Raw genomic sequence first — 17,730 nt, 5'->3', positions numbered from 1 at the left:
TTTTTGTCTGATTACCTTTGTATATCCCACCTCATCTAGCACAGCATGTTACACGGAGAATGTGTCCAACTTTTATTTTTTAAATGAGTAAAACACTGAGTGGGCCTATTTTGGAAAGCACCATAGCGTAGATCTAATCCCTTTATGACAGCCATTAAATAAATTAGTCACATTTTCCTTATGTGCAGACTTAAGTGACCTTAGTTTCTTAACTGTTGTTTTTTCTGAGTAGTTGGATTGCCTTTCTTGGGTTCTTCTCTAGTAAAGTATTGCACTTGTCATGTGTCTGGCCCAGGAGGGAATATAGGATTCAGAATGGTGTCTGAGTATATAAAGTAGATAGGAGAGTGCTGTATTTTCTGGGATTTGTGAATTCCCCATAAGGCGTTTTATTAACTACCACCCTCTCCTTTTTTCCCCCAAGGCAGTCTTTTCTCTTTTTCACCAAGTAAATATATTAATTAAGAGGATACGGTATGTCTGTGTAAGAGCCAAGTTTGTATACTCCGGAACCATACTCCGGATCATTTTCATTCGTGAAAAGACCTTTTATTTCCAGTAGGAGTTACTTACCATGTGCATGACAGAATGCTCTTCAAAAAGTCATATACAACTATCATTTTGGGGATACACACATACATACAGCAAGTAAGTATACACACGTGTGTGTGTGTGTGTGTGTTTATGTGTTTAATCGAAAGAGAGAGAGAGAGAAGTGGGGGGAGAAAAAATTAAAATAAATTGATGACTTTCCAAGGCTCCATGTTCTTGCCTCCCTTGTTCTGACATACTCGTTTATACTGATAATATCTGTGTGATCCTTGTAGAATATCATTGTTTTATTTGATCTTTCTATTTCCTGTGCATGAAACAAAACTAACTGGCTTGGTAACTCTCAGTGTTTCTCTTGTCTCTCATTTTTAAGTTCTAGAAAAAAGAATTAAAATATCCTTGTTGACATCTTTGTTATGGTTAAGATGTGTTGCTATTTCCTGGGAACTAATGACAAATCCCCTTGTCTTTACAATTGCACAAACCTTCTACCAAATCCATGGGTCAAATGACCCTATCCAGGTGATTTACTGTGCTTGATTTGATCCATGATTTCATCTTTAGACATTTCCATCTTTGTCAGGGCCATACTGATCTCCCCACAAGGGATGTGGAGCTGAATTTCTCATATGTCAAATGCACTCCATGCATTAAAAAAAAGGAAAGAAAGAAAAAATGAGCATTATTTTGAGTTTAACCATAATAAAATTCCAAAGCTTCAATTTGGAATTCTAGGTTTTTATTTTAAAGTTTGCTTTTCTGTTTTTTGTTTTGTTGTGTTTAGTTTTTTTTTTTTTTTAACTTTGGTTTTTGCTTTCCTTCTACATTTCCAGCTTTCTTTATTCCTTAATTTAGCAAATATTTTTAAAATGCTCACATTGGGGGCACCTGGGTGGCTCAGTGGGTTAAACCTCTGCCTTCAGCTCAGGTCCTGATCTCAGGTCCTGGGATCCAGCCCCTCACCTTCCCCCACTTCTCTCTCTGCCTGCCTCTCTGCCTACTTGTGATCTCTGTCAAATAAATAAATAAAATCTTTTCAAAAAAAAAGCTCACTATGTGCGAACTGTATTCAACACCTTGACAGTTAAAAAGGTAAATGAAAGCTCCTTTCCTTTTTCCAGAACCCAAAAAGCAATTCCTCTTAAATCCTTCCCTTTGTGCTAAATAGCATCAGAATATAATGCTCTGGTGTGTTGTTGTTGTTGTTGTTAGTGTTCACTAAAAGATTGTATACATTTTAAGTTTCCTTCAGTGGTCCGCAGGTATGTTTTACAGAGCCTGCATCACTTAGTCAATTAGAATGCTTATTTCAGGTCCCATGATGTGTTCAACAGTATACCGGACTTAAAATGCACCACTATAAATGTACTCTTAAACTTTCATTGACCATTTTCAATAAGGCTCTATTTTCTCCAGGTAGAATGCTGTTTTAAAAAAGGGTGAATTTTATGGAATGGAAATTGTGTTAAATATATTTTAGTAAACCTTTTATATATGTAAAGCTTTTATATATGTGCATGCGTATGTATATATAGGTAGATATGTGTACGTGTGTGCATATATATATATATGCACATACATATAGATATGTGTACGTGTGTGCACACACATGATCTTTTCTAAATAATATTGCTGTGTGTTATAAATACAAAAAGCTTTTTTGGTTAGATTTAATCGCATGTATAACAAAATTTGCAGGGCCATTTTGCAACACCATAGATGGACTGCTTTATTCCATAGACTAATTCCAGTTCTAAAACATAGGAAAATTTTCGTTAACTAATTGAAACACTCATTTGGATAAGAACTTCAGCAAGGTTCAGTAATTCTCAATTTCCCACTTTGCTTGCAAAACACAATGTAAGTACAGAATTACGCTCTTCACAGCTTATTACACTGTGTGTTCACTCAAAGGGAAATAATTTAATGCAATTTACTCCCAACTGTTTCCCTCATGCTGACCCCTTTATTAAAGTAACTGATTTCTCAAGGTTATGTTTATTTTGAAACTTTTATTTATTTATTTTTGGGGGGGGAGGTCACAAATTGAATCACACACCTGGTGTCGTCTCTCTCCTTTTGTTTTTTCCCCCTTCTGGATTTCCACATTGTGTCACCACCCAAGCTCTTGAAGGCTCCTACTCTCTTTCTTCCTGCCTGGTTGAGCTCCATTACTTCTTTCAAAACTTAGGTATTTTATTTTTGTATTTCTCTTGTTATTCTTTCATTGTTCAAACTGATCTCAGGACTTCTCTTTAGTTCAGGCTCATCACATACTAATCATTTGGGCCCTTACCCTGGAGTGTTTTTGTCAACATTCCCCAAGTTGGAAAAGCACAGCATATTTTCACCTGTTATCCCATAAGTCTAATGCTTCTCCTCCGTAAATTGCTCATTTGGAGAGAAATCAACACAAATGCACCATTTCAAAACCCAGAGGAAATTTTATTTTCCGGGTTTTACAAAGGCATTTTTTTTTTTTTTTTTTTTTTTTTTTTACCTTCTGCTACCCTTGTTCCAAATCAGGCTTTTTAACTTACCTTCTCTCAAAGCATTTTTATTAAAATGTTGTCTTTAATTTCTCCTTCTCATAAGGGATGGTGATCAGTTATCACTCAGAGCAGAACCTTGTACCTGACAAGTGAGGAGCTCCTACGGAAACTGCTCTAACATGCCCAGGAACTGGCCCTGGAGAGTTTAGTTTTGTTCTGGTTTGTTTTAGCTTTGCTTCAATCCCAGCTTCTCCCTATGGAATGGTGGAGACATTATAGGAACTATAATGCTTTATAATTGGTCAACATTGCCAGTCATTATTTGCGGTAGGGCTTTTTTTTCTTCTAGATTTTGCATTTTCTCAGTGCACAGCATTCTGGAGGACATTGGAGCTAAAAGATTACTCAGAAATGGCCAGAGGCGATAATGTATACAGGACAACATTAGTTTGCTAATTTGCATGTGATCTAAGCATGGAAGAAAATAGAAATGCAAGTTTAGAGTGGTTAACAGATCACATTATCTCATTGTTAAGGAGTGGGTGTTTAAAAAGAAAATAGGTGAGGGGTGCCTGGGTGGCTCAGTGGGTTGAGCCGCTGCCTGCCTTCGGCTCAGGTCATGATCTCAGGGTCCTGGAATCGAGTCCCGCATCGGGCTCTCTGCTCAGCAGGGAGCCTGCTTCCCTTCCTCTCTCTCTGCCTGCCTCTCTGCCTACTTGTGATCTCTCACTGTCAAATAAATAAATAGAATCTTTAAAAAAAAAAAAATAGGTGAGACTCCTTTGTGGTTCTTACTGATTTTATTTAATGAGTTTATTTCTTCCTTCTAAGGAACCACCTTTACTCCTCAGCAATCCCTGTGAATTAGAGGCTAAAAATCTGTTTTACATCTGGGGAACAAGTGGATATTCCTGCTTCCTCCTCAGACAAGAGGGTGATTGATGGTTTTGATATCAGAGTCTTAACTGAAATAAATTTTGTCTCAATTTGAGAAAAAACAGTGATAACACAGGTTGCCCTGCCCAGCCAAATCAGGCTTAGGGGACTTTTTTTTTTTTTTTCTTTTTTCTTCTTTCTTTTTGGTCTTCTCCATTTACTTGTACCCTGGACTAAAAATCTCCTATTTTCTCTTAAACTTGATTTAACAACATGGCATACATTTCAAATGTCTGAAATAAAGAACATAGCACATTCTACTGAACTAGGAGCCTAGTGGTTTATATATGCTGGGTCTAATGCATTCCTCACCTTACATAAATCTCCAGAAAAGCTGTAAGAAAGAAACACATTCCCCTGACACGACAGGATGTAAAATGGATATAAACCAATTACTTTTTGCAGTTCTTAGAGCAGTCTCAGGAATCCTGACCCCTCTGACTTCATTTTCAGGCAAGAACCCTCCACCCCCACCTTGCAAGGAAAAATAATTGAGCCGAATTCCGAGCAAGAAGCAGATCAAGGTTCTCAAAGAATAATTTTGCTGGGACCTCTGAAGCAAATCACCTCTCAAACATGCCAAAAGTAGTTGTTTAAACACATTTAAGACTCTAATCACAGCGGTCTTTGATGAACTTTTCCCACTTTAAATACATCAAAGTAGGAAAAGAGAGTAGAAAAGGCCATTAGAAAATCATTATAATAACACCAACATTGATCTACTCCTCTCTTCTTTGGAACCTGCCCTCCCCTTGTTTTAAGCTATTCAGGTGGGCTTTATACAGTGAAGTAATCAAACTCTCCAGGCCATCAAAAAAGAAATTTAAGTGAAGGGAAAAAAAAAAACCAAAACACTTCTTAAAGATTTCAAGGGAACTGATGTGTGCTGTGAGTACCCAGTTTTGGGCTGTGACTTTCAAGTTGAACCTTTTCCGTGGTAAATAGCCTCCTGCTTATGCCTGTGTGTTTTGGCTTAAAAAAAAATCGATCTCTGAGAAAATGGGCTTCCATCTTCCTTTCAGCCCCGTCTCCTTTGATGATTGATGTTAATTCAGTAAGCTGCTGACCCAAGAAAAAAGAATTGTTTGTGCTGTTGTTTTGAATAAATAAACTTACAAAGAATCAATGGCTGTAGCTTAGAGAAATTAGATGGTAGAGAGCATAAAGTCTCTTTCTGTCGTGTTTCTCATGTAAATAAAGCAGGTAAAGGGCATTTGGTGCAGGATATCTTTTTGAATGATGGAGGCTTGCTTTGAAGGGGAATTGTTTTTAATTTAAAAAGAAGTGTTCTCTCTCTATCTGACGTGAGAAAAAGTCCAGATTTCTACAAAACAGGACACCTACTTATTCCTGCAAACAATTCCAAACTGGCAGTAGGGAAGCAGTCCCTGGGCCTCAGCTCACATTTAGTATTATTCAGTGTTTTGGACCTCTGTCTTCCCACTGCTGTACAGAGAAACATTTCGAAAGGACTTTTGGAATGTTCTTATTTTGTTTTAAAATGGGAAGGCAGTGTGGTCTGCCAGACCAAAATAGTTAACCCAGGCAATTTTTCTGATCCCACTGGCTGTGTATTGACTGACGGTACTGAGTGCTTTTGCTTTGCTCCATCACCATTTCCTTGACCTAAACCATACCACCAAGTGCCGTCATGAAGGGAAGGTGACATCACCCGTAAAGACTATTCTTCAGGCAAAAAGGTGATTCACTGGGTTCCTGGCCATGAGACTTAACACTGGGTGTTACAGGCTCTTCAAGACTTTGGAAAATTGAAAGACAGCCTTGCTTTCTCTTCCCTTTTGGTACCACTTAACTCCAGCAATGGCGAATAAAGATGGTGCTTCACTTACATTACCTAATTCACAGCTGCAGCCAAACCAGCACACATTTATGTTAAAAACATATGCAGAGTTAGAACTTAACATTGCCTGTGCCAATATCAGCTTTACAAATCGTAAACAACCTCAAAAACCAAGAAATAGTGGGAAGGCTAAGTAGGTTACGGTATTTTCAGGTGGTATACCATTATATGGTCATGAAGTCAGTTTCATACTCTGTAAAATGGAGCTAATAATACCCACCTCATAGGCCTGAGAGAAAGACTAAATGAATTCATATTTGTGAAACACTTAGAACAGTGCCTGGCATTAAACATCGTAGGGCTGTTTGCTGTTTTTGTTAGCAGTATGTTAAAATGTTGTGCATGGAGAGCTTTTGCTAATAAAGAGAAGTATATATCTTTCAAGTGAATACAAAATCATAGACACACTGTGATCTTAACGATGTCAAATACTACTAGGAGTGTAATATAACAAATAAGGAACATAGTTATCCCTAGGTATTTTTTCCTCTTTAGTTTTTAATCTTTTCTGTATTTTTAATGTTTTCATCAGATGAGCATATGTTCTAGGCTGTGAAAAAAAATGTGATTTGAAAAAGTGTCAATAACTCCAGCCTAGTTTCCAAGAATGCATTTTGGTGAAAAGAAATGACCTGATACATCCAAGTATGGTAGGGTAAATTCAGATATAAATAAAAAGAGTAAATATCCACCAGTTTAGTCCAAATGTAGGCATACAATATGATGTATTTCTATCTAGTTTCAAGTCCTGACCCTACCAGTTGTTAGATAGTTGGTCATAGGCAAATGTTTTGAAACTCTAGAAGTCTCATCTGTAAAAGAGAAATAAAGTCATTTTTTTCTGTTTATCTGACAGTGTGCTTGAAAGGATTACATGAAGAAATAAATGTATGTGGAAATACTTTATAAGTATTATCTAAATACATACAAAATATTCCATCTAAGCTTTGTCTTTTTAGAATTTAAATGTTATGGAGTTTCAGTTATAAATTATGGTACTAACTAACTGAAATATTTAACAAAGAATGAATGAAGTATGATTCAACAGAAAATAGATATATCTCAAACTGTATTTTAGACTTAAACCTAAACTATAGTTCCCACTGGGATTGAGACATCAATGAAGAACTGATTAGGTAGTCCAGAGACCAGTTTATTTTGTGGGAAAAGAACCAAGTACACATTTTGAGATCATTAAACAATACTCTTGATTTAGAAGGAGAGTAACAATAATGTGCATACACAGTCCAGGCATCAAATACTTGATTGTCTCCTATTGTTCCTTATTTTCTATTATTCAGGGTTTGTCTTCAGTAGGGCGAGTTGATGCCAATGAGTGTGCATACCTATTTATGCTCGCATTGCTATTTGGAGTGAAATCTTCCAATGCTGGTGTTGAGCGACAAAATTAGCAGTGCCACGTGCGTTGATGATTGTGGCATGAACTTAGGATTCTGCTTTAGACTTTAATTATAGTGAGCTGTGTCCATCATTTTCAGTCTATTTATTCATTAAATAAAGGATTCTTGGGAAGGGCAAAGGACATGATATATGTAAAAATGGCTTTTGAAAACATCTAAATTATAGAACCAGGGTATTTGTATAGCCTCAAAGTATCTCCTCCAAAGTATTTATTAATTACTGTGGAGGCTTAACATAAGTCCACAGATGTCTTGATCCTCCTCCCTCCAGGAGGCAAAACCCAATTCCTCTGCTGGACATTGTAACAAACCCCTGGAAAGGGAAAAAGGGTAACAGTGGAGAAGCCTGATAGATACCACCTTGCATGTGATCAAAGTTTACATCACTAGTAATAAGACCTATTGATATCATGTATCCCCTGATGTGATAAGATGAGAAAGGCACTTCACCTCTGTGGTATTCTTCACAAAAATCCATAACCACAGTCTAAATCCTGAGAAAACATCAAAGGAACAAAATAACTGGTGAGTACTCTTCAGAAGTTTTGAAATGATGAAAGCCAAGGACTGAGGAATTGTCATAGATTGGAGGAGACTAAGACGTGACATCTAAATTTAATGTGGCATCAAAGATTAGACCCTGAAACAGAAAAAGGACATTAGCGGAAAAATGGGGAAATCAAAATATAGACTATAGTAAACAGTATTGTACCAGTGTTGACTGAGTTTATTAATGACACCATGGCTAAGTAAGGGGAAGTGGATGAAGGGTATGCACAACTCTCTGTACTGTCCTTGCTACTCTCCTGTAGGTGTACAATTTTTTCAAGATACAATATTAAAAAAAATTAGTACTTGGGAAGAATCATATATGTGTATAACTTTATTCAAAAGAAATAGTGTGCTATATACTATATCCAGTTGTATTAAGGGAGAGAACCTATATAATCTGTGTAATTAAAAATTTGATTAATCTAATGAAATTTTGCTGTCCTGTGAAATTTTGACTTAATATCTCTTGTTACCATTTTAGAACAATTCTATTACACATTTTCAATGGGCTGTTTTTTCTCCTGGCAGATCAGCTCTTACTTTGCCTTTAGTTGATGTTCATTTGAAAATATGCACACACAGGGGTGCCTGAAAAGTGTAGTCAGTTGAACATCCGACTCTCGGTTTTGACCGAGGTCATGATTTCAGGGTCCTGAGATGGAGTCCTGTGTCGGGTTCCATGCTCAGCACAGAGTCGGCTTAAAATTCTCTCCCTCCCTCTCTCTCTGCCCCACCTCCCCACTCTCTCTCTTTCTCAAATAATAAATTAATCTTAAGAAAATAAAAATTTTAAAAAATATATGCACATGTAGCAAATACCTTTTCATTTACTATGGAAGAAGAATGTTACATTCAAATGGCTGAAATATGGAATCTCATGAGAAATTTAAAAATTTACAAGTTGGGTAAATGTAAAGAAGTAAGAAAAACAAGTAAGTCTGTTAAGCATGATAACAGCCGCACTGTTAGACTAGTTAATTATGGAATGTTACAAATCTAGCATGGTTTTCAATACTTGACATATATTAATTGGTTTAATCTTTATAATGAAAACTTATAACCCATGAAAGAGTTGTGGTTATTATTCTCATTTTAAGATGAGGAACTTGAGACATAGAGAGATAAGGCCCAAATTTTAAGAAACCACGAACCACCCATTTTGCCCCATTTCTGAGAACTTATATACCAGGTTCATACCATAACATTAACTAAAGAAACACTCAGGTAGCCACATATGGCTTTTTGGAAGAGGAACAGAGCCTGAGCAATGTCTTGGGCCACCTTTCTCATGCACACAGTATAATTTCATTGCCTGCTAGTTCCGTACCAGATGTTAAGTGGTGTTTACCACTTAGACCACTCAGACCCTTTTACCACCTCATAGGGGCTGAGGCTCTCAGTCCGAATGACTCACAAACTACACCTGCTGGGTCCCAGAGCACATTACATTCTCAGGCACCAGCGTGCACTTTTGAAGGAAAGGAGTTGGTCCACACATGGCCCAGGGATGTATGGATTACCCTTCTGTGCCAACCACCATGAAATACTTTTCTTTAAACAAGTTGGTGTCCTGATCTTTCCGAGACTTTGCGCTTCTGTGGAAGGGGGGACTAGTGGGAGGACCTGATTGAAAGACTGCCCTTCCCACCTTCATTTTCTGAGCACCATGACTCTTGAATGTCATCTCTCCTCTCCTTTCACTCCTCTCTCTCCTTGTGGGGCCTCGCTTCTCCTTCCCTGTGTGTTGATTTTACATGGCTCATTCCAGCTGACACATTTTGTTAGTGTTATCAGACACATTAGAAGGAGTAAAATCACTATGAGTGTTGTTTCTCATTCTTTCAGGTCAACAGGCTTACTTTCAAAGATGGCACTCCTTGGTTGCTCCGCTGGGGGCATAATTGATCAGTCTCCAGTCTGCAGCTTATTCTTTATCTTACTTGTTAATTTAACTCACAGTGTGCCGATTTCATATGAGTGTTGCCTCATGTCTCAGGGGCTCAGGGTCTAACATATATATTAAACTGTCAAAAGGCTGACAATACAAGAATGAATGGTTTATAATTTGCTCATCTGAGCCCTTATAGCTAATATCTCTAGCTTTTGAATCGAACAAAAACACATGGTGATAATTATTCTTTCACTGATCATTAAATATTGTAGAATGTTAGAATAATTTTCAGTAAAATCCTCATTTGAAAGCCCTGCCTCTCATACAGCTTTATGGTCTCTGCACCACACACTGTCTCTCTTACCGAGTTTTGGGAACACTCATGAGATTTTAGGCATTCTTGAATCAAGAAACGCAATCTTGCCAGTTTTGTTAAAATAACTCACTTTATGACACATCACTCATATGGAGGGAAAAAAAAGGTGATATATATTAACACCAAAATATGAAAAGCTAGGGGTGCCTGAGTGGCTCAGTGGGTTAAAGCCTCTGCTTTCAGCTCAGGTTGTGATCCCAGGGTCCTGGGATCCAGCCCCGCATCGGGCTTTCTGCTCAGCGGGAGGTCTGCTTCTCTTCCTCTCTCTCTCTCTCTCTCTCTGCCTGCCTCTCTGCCTGCTTGTGATCTCTGTCTGTCAAATGGATAAATAAAATCTTTAAAAATATATATATGAAAAGCTAGTGAATATCTTACCTATACATCTACATATCCAGAATATAAGGATATAAAATAAAATCCCTAGAAAACAGAAATTTGATCCATCTTTTTAAAAATTATTATTAAAATTTGGCATATTAAGCAAATGATCATCATGTGCTTCCAGGTTACTTCATATGCATTTAGCAAGCTGTCCTGGATCATTTTAGAAAGTCACAAAATCACATTTGCTATTTTAAAAATGTATTATTCTGCCAGTATTACACATGCAGTTTATCCAATTAGCTGAGACACCTATGCTTTAACTAACTTGGACTAACAGATGCTGCTTAGCACACAGAGACAAACCTGTGTGAGTCTGCTCATAGCTCAGCTCATAGCTGCTAGAGCTCAGAAGCTCTAGCTTCTAGATGTCATATCATTCTTCTGCCTTTGTCAGGACTGCATGTAAACTATGATACAGTGTTTTAAAATGAAAGATAAAACATTAATCCTTTATGATAATTTACTGAATTAAAATTATTTAATTTCAAGTGTACTTAAAATGCCAGAAAATTTTATTCTTTGGGTTTTAATGCAGTCTTGTAACTTTGCAAAAGATGAAAAAGTAATGGTTTAACTGTACTAATACAAACTTGGTAGACTTAAAGAAAGAAAGAATTTTAGTACAAAATTACCATATTAATATTTGATTTTCAACTTGGATCATTTTTAATGATCGGGTTTGATGAAGTAGGAACGATTTTGCATGATACAAGACATGTGTGGGTCCTAGGTTAAAGGAAATGGGGAAGAAAAAAATATTAGAAATGACCACATAAAAATAAAAGGAAGGGACTTTGATTTCTGGCAAGGTTGAGAGCTAAAATGTCTGGAAAATTTCCCAGTACAAAGCAGTTAGAAATACAGGCTGTAATGTAATAAACTTCCTTTTAAATGTATTGCTGACCTTGTTAGTAAGAAGTCTCCTGGGGATGAAAATAAAGAGAAAACTCAAAACCAGAGCAGTAAGCTGATGCTGATACCACAGCTGCTTGGGGGCACTTGTCAGTCCCAGTAAGCAAGAGGTTTGAGTTTTAACAGCTGCATCACTACTGGAGACAGGACCTTGGGCCTGTTCAAGAGAGGATTTTAGAATTAAAACCACCCTATGAAGTATAGGCTTTTTGAAGGGTTGTAACTTTACTAAAATAGTAGAATATAAAAGAAAAAAAAAAAAAGAAACCACTTATCAGCATAGAGAGATGACAAGGAAACTTGTCCTGGCAAAGCCAACAACTCTTTTCTAGAAGAATATGCCGTAAATTTAGGCCTTGGTTCTTCCCATGGATAAAACTGCCTAAAACATGAGTTCACAACCCGAAATTACAGAAATACACAGGGGATATGTAACCATGATCTAGAATCAGGCAGAAACAAAACACGGTTGAATTTGTTCTCAGTAATTTTAGAAATGGGATTACTACTTACAGATTATAAAAATGGGTATGTTTCAAACATTTAAAAAATATAATCTGCATCAAAAACATAAAAGAATAAGGGATGTCTGGGTGGCTCAGTCGGTTAGGCCACTGCCTTCAGCTCAGGTCATGATCCCAGGGTCCTGGGATCAAGTCCCACATTGGGAATCCTTGCTCAGCAGGAAGCCTGCTTATCTCTCCGCCTCTGCCTGCCACTCCGCCTGCTTGTGCGCACTCTTGCTCTCTCTCACGCTCTCTCTCTCTCTGACAAATTAATTAATTAATTAAAATAAATAAAAGAATAAGATGCTGTCAAGAGAAAAAAGGTTTAGATAGTCTTGATAAAGAGTCAAGGAGAGGAAGAAGTACAATAGATACAGAACCTTATGGCTGGGAATTGTTTATGAATGGGATATGTTGTTTGATAACAAACAAGGTAGAATTAGAACTTTTATATCATTAATAATACCACTGAAAAATCTGTATATTCTTAAAAATCTTCTGCTCTTCTGAATATCTGTAATAATAAATACCATGCTCTGTTTTGATGAAGATGAATTTTTTTTTTTTTCATTTCTCAAACACCTATCAGTTGCTGTGATTTGTCAACCATAAATGAAGTCCTTGAAGGGTATATGGGGTGGGGAGGAGATACCAGAGAAACCCAAGTGGGTTTCTGATTATTGAATTGTTAAGAATGGTGGTTGTGAGGCCATTATGACCACTTTTATTCTTCTCTCTTATGGCAGTTTGGTCAAATGGAGAAAAATGGGTTATGAGGATAACAGCTTACTTGGAGATTTAACTTGATTTTCAAATTCCTTGGCAAAATTTTTGTCACTCTTTTCGTTGGATCTTTTCTTTGCAGATAGACATTCAGATGATTGCAAGTGTTACGTATTCAGATGATTGCAAATAGAGATTCATTCAGATTATCGAAAGTACAAGATTATCACAAGTACATGATGTACTTGGGAGTTATGAAGAAATGCAAGAGAATCACAGGAATGGTGGTAAACATTACAAAGCTGAGCAGGAGAAAATAATGTGAATGATAAATGGCCCACAAATACTCACCTTCCAGCAAATGACTCCACCAAGTTTCATGCTTGCTTTGCCTACCTTACAGTTTTATCTCCTCATGGTTTGGGTTCTTTCAAAAATTGGACTTACACATCATGATGTTTCATTTGCTTTTTTCTTTACCTCACTTTAATTTTTGGCTTTCTAGGAGTAAGAATATGATCTTGGCTTCTAGCCAGCCTTTCAGTTGGTGGCCATTGGGTAGGACGCCTACCCTTGGTCTACTTCGCTACAGCTTGGTAGGAACCAGCAGGTCCCCAACAGGGACCATTTGTGGAGTAGGTGGGGCAGTGATGGTGGCAATTACGTGGTCTTCTCTTAGCCCAGCTCTATCCAGTCAGCAGAGTGTGATTTCCCTCTAACCAGCCAGCGACACACTGAGACTTGACAGGGCTACCACAATTTTGATAAATCTGTGGGCAAAGCATTGGTACTAAGTATAATATTTGGTACTAAGTTAAGGGGACTAAGTTTAATATTTGGCTTTCTCTGGTATCCTTATTGTTTCATGTATTTTGATTCTAAATTTCTGTGATGATAGTTACCCCTCTCTAGTGCCTCTTAACACCTTTATTCCCCACCTAATGACGTGATTATTAATACAAGTACTAACTTTTCTCCAAGCTAGTTAAATTCTTCAGTCTGGCCTTAAAGTAAATTCAGAACGGTTGTTCATTATTTTAGCTTGCCTGGTTATTAATCAGTTGCCAGGAAATGTGACTTAAAAAAATAAAAACCTATTGGATAAGGGTAATTATTTAATACAGATTTTTGTATTAAATCTTAACAATCTAGTGTATGAATCTAGAAAGCTGTGTGTGTGTACAGACATACATAAAATTTATTTTTTAAAAGTAGGCTTAGAGGACGTATTTGCCTTGAAGCACTCTTAAAATAGTTGGTCTAGAGTAGAACTACTTAGCATCACTTTACATGCCATTGAACTTGGAGTTAGAATCATGAAGGGGACACCCCATAATGCAAATAGAAATGTCCTGAGGTCATTGTGTAATTTTATAGGGATCTTCACCAAAGCCAAGAAGAAGGTAGTAAATTTTATTAGCATGATTAACTCTGAAAGAGCTGGGCTTTTGGGGAAGCCAGCTGCAAATAGAATTCTTTGTGTAGGCACACAGTATATAGAATAGGCATTAGACAGTTTATATCTACATGCATTTTTCCTTTGATCAACACAGCCTTTAGTTAACTAGAAGGAAGTCTTCCACAAGATGAAAATATGTCATGAAAAAAGTGGCAGCAGTAAAACAATACCTTGCAGCTTTCCACTTGGAGTCCCCGTGGATTAGAGATTTTACTTTACATTTGGAATGACACTATCGTGATGATTATTGCTCCTTTGGGATGGATAAGAGAAGAAATGGTGCCCAATTTTATTAGTCATTAGTATTCTCTGTTATAAGGGTATGGGAAGCTCTGGAACTAGAAGAACATGGCCTGAATATATTTTTTTAAACAAGTAAATTATCTTTCAGTATTAGTAAAAATGTCATTTGTCTGCCTTAGAAAAATAAAACCTTCAAACGTAATTTAGCTTGTCTGTCATTTTTAACATTTCAGAAGACATAGCCCCCTGCTCCCAGGCCCGTTTTTCTTTGTCAGGAGATGGTTCATTGGTTCCTGGATGAAAGTTTTGACATTTGTATTACACTCCGAGTACTTGAGAAACCAAAGGATGCCAGTTCTTTTGGAATTAAATAATGGTATCTCCGCTACCGGGCAGACATTTGCAATAATCTGTGTACAGGCTGAAATTGTTGAAATGCCCTCTTCCGTTACATATTTTTGTCATAATACTCTTCATTACTGTTCTTGTTATTTTGCTGTTCATTATTGTCTGTCTTTATAATTTCTTCCATATGCAGTCCAGTCCTCCTCATCTCCACATTTATTACTGTAGGTCAGATAGTTAAGACCTCTCGTCATGAAACTGTTTTGCTCTCCAAGTAAAACAGCCCACACTTCCAGCCGTATCTTGGTAAATAATTCTCAGAGTGGAGCGAGTGTTCGTGACCATGCTGAAGGTCCTTCCCCTGGCCATTGTAGGCTTCCTTCTTGAGTGTTCACCCGGCTCCTCTCCTATCTCTTGACTCCAGCACAGTAAAGTCGGGGACACAGAGCAGTCCTGTGCCCCAGGCTTCACACACCAGTCCATTCCGGAGAGCTGTGAAGTAATAAAAACTTTTACTCCCAATGTTCCTGAAAAGGAAAAAACAAATCACTTTTCAGAATTCATCTCATAGCAAAACTTTATAAAGATCCTCTCTCTCTCCCTCTCTTTTTTTTACCTCCTTTATGACCACAATATTTGTCTTCTCTCTGTCAAACCCAGAGCCTGCCACCTTCCCCAGGCTGTGTAGGGAGATACAGGAAAAGTAACGTACAGGGCAGATGAGACATGGGAGGAAGACCTGTGGGAAGTGGCCATGGCTCTGGCACATGGCGAAGAGGATGAAAAAGGCCTCCATCAGGCAAAAGAGCCCCATGGCCCCTGGGAGGACAAAGCCCAGAATGGTGTAAGAGAAGAACCATTGCTTCAGAGAGGGGTTGCTGGCATCACCAGTGATGAGGCTCCCAAACTCAGCCCCAGAGCCAGCCCCAGAACCAGCTATCCCCAACCATGGCAACCCCAGCCCTGATGAACTTGGCTATGGTGTTGATGTCCCTTGAAATGGCGCTGGTTTGGAAGCTGTGTCTAGGGATGAGTGAGGTCAGGGGGCATGGAGCCGCCCAGCTGCTGAGGCTCTGATCAGCCAGTGTCTCTGGTGGTTTTAGCACCACTGCAGACCGTGGTGGGCTCAACAGCTCAGTGGTGCTCCTGATCAAGAAAGCGGTGGAAATGAACTTTGCACAGGCGGACATTTTCAGGGGTTGAGGGTCTGTAGCTGGAGAGCTATTCCCAGAGCAGAGAAGACAGAGAGGGGGTGTGCAGAGGGTGGGGGGGATGTGCGGGAAGAGCAAAAGGAAGCTATAAAGATTCTCTTTTCTTGAAGTTCTAGCAGCAACTTATCATCCCTCTCTTTTTAGAAATCTGTATTTCTTAATAATACTGTCACTGAATCAAATTTTTTAAGCATTTGTCACATGTCAGGTGACGTGCTAACCACTTCATATCACTATTTTTACTTTGCACAAGCAATCCTGTGTGATGTGCCCTGTTGAGATCTTTGTTGTTTTGGAGGGGGAAATTGAAGTTCAGAGACTTGAAGTAACATGGCCCTCATCACATGCTAAGGAAGCTGCGGAGCCATGGCTCAGACCCAGGCAGTCTGATACCGAAGCTTGCTGTCTTCACAGTCACAGGCAGGGAAATCAGTAAAAATGTGTGTAATGCTGTCTCTGTCCAGACAGCCATGCTGAACTCAGTCTCAGTAAAAGAGAAGAGCCATGAAAAATGGTTTGTTTGTTTGTTTGTTTGTATTAGAAGAAGGGAGAAGCAGGATAGGAAAGCACAGATAGGGGCTAGGGAAGGCTTTAGAGAAGAGATCATTGCTGAGCCAAGTTTCAGTGGGCGTGGCCAGATTGGGTAGGATTGTTCAAGGCTGAAAAGAGAAGGTTTAAGTGGTTCGCACAGGGTCCCCACTGCCCCAGTACCATTTCATCCCCTGGGAAATTTTTAGAAATGTAAACTCTCAGTCCCACCTAGACCTGTGGAATCAGAAACACTGACGGTCAGGCCCTCCAGTGTGCATTTTTGCAAATCCTTACAGGTGAACCACTGTAAATGCTCAGAAGGTGAGAATACCTGGCTTATTTCAAGAATTTGAATATTAGGGGCTCTTGCGTGGCTCAGTCAGTTAAGTGTCTGCCTTCCATTCAGGTCATGATCCCAGGGTCCTGGGATCGAGCCCCACATCAGGCTTCTTGGTCAACAGGGTGTCCACTTCTCCCACTACCCACCTACAGCTCATGTTCTCTCTTGCTATCTCTCGCTTTCAAATAAATAAATAAAATCTTAAATTAAAAAAAAAAAAAAGAATATGAATAGTATTTTCACTTCTCTCCTTGTAACCAGAAGGAATGGAGCTATGTCTTTATCACACCTAGCTTGCCTGTCTCTGGTTCAATAGTACTGGGGAGAGAAACTGTTGAAGATATATTCTCTTTTTATTTATTTTTAGACAAGAAAGTAGACTTTGTGGATAGCAAGAGTCAACATTTTACCCTCAAGGGTTGAGCCTCTTTCCAATATCGTTTAATGGCAGGTCCGAACCAACCCATTAACAGTTTAAGTCTTCGTTGACAGTAGTCAAACTGATAGTGAAAGCAACTTTTTAGTCATCAGTATCAGTGAGGTTCATTAAGTGTCTCCACATTTTACAAGTTTGATGTGCAATTCTAGAAGCATCTCTGTTATGCTTATCTGAACTGCTATGTTTGTGTGCATCAAATCCTGTTATAATAAAAGCCAAAGGACTGTCCAGTTTCCTTTGTTATACTGAAATGTGACAGTAGTAAGGACAGCTGAAATAATGTTGTCTTATATGAAGATTAACATGTAAACCCGGTTGGTGTATTTTCCACACTTTAGAAGTTATTTGTACTATTTCTTGAGTCATTAAAAAACAAAATATCGTACCGACCATGGGGCATTTAAAGTATGACATTGTAAATGTAAAACAAATTGATAGTCCCCCTTAAATTTTGGTCTTTTTTTTTTCTTCGTAATCTCTTGGGTTTTCATTATTGTTGTAGTTGACATCGAAGTGACGTAATGTACCGAGTTCTTAAAATTAACTGTGTTTCTAT

General features: G+C 38.2%; 1 protein-coding gene and 1 pseudogene across 3 annotated transcripts in view; one reads left to right on the top strand and one right to left on the bottom strand.

The window, feature by feature from the left end:
• Window positions 1-17,730, top strand: part of EXOC4 (exocyst complex component 4) — a 728,800-nt gene that overhangs the window by 377,065 nt on the left and 334,005 nt on the right. The gene's annotated exons all lie outside the window — the stretch shown is intronic.
• On the bottom strand, window positions 13,998-15,987 carry LOC309845700 (ATP synthase F(0) complex subunit C2, mitochondrial pseudogene; annotated as a pseudogene). The gene has a single exon. The product of its transcript is annotated as an ATP synthase F(0) complex subunit C2, mitochondrial pseudogene (transcript).

The sequence above is a fragment of the Mustela nivalis genome (genome assembly GCF_964662115.1).
Source record: "Mustela nivalis genome assembly, chromosome: 12".
NCBI classification, from domain to species: Eukaryota; Metazoa; Chordata; class Mammalia; order Carnivora; family Mustelidae; genus Mustela; species Mustela nivalis.
The sequence above is the reverse complement of the archived record's forward strand: the minus strand, read 5'-3'. Positions and strand labels throughout refer to the sequence as shown.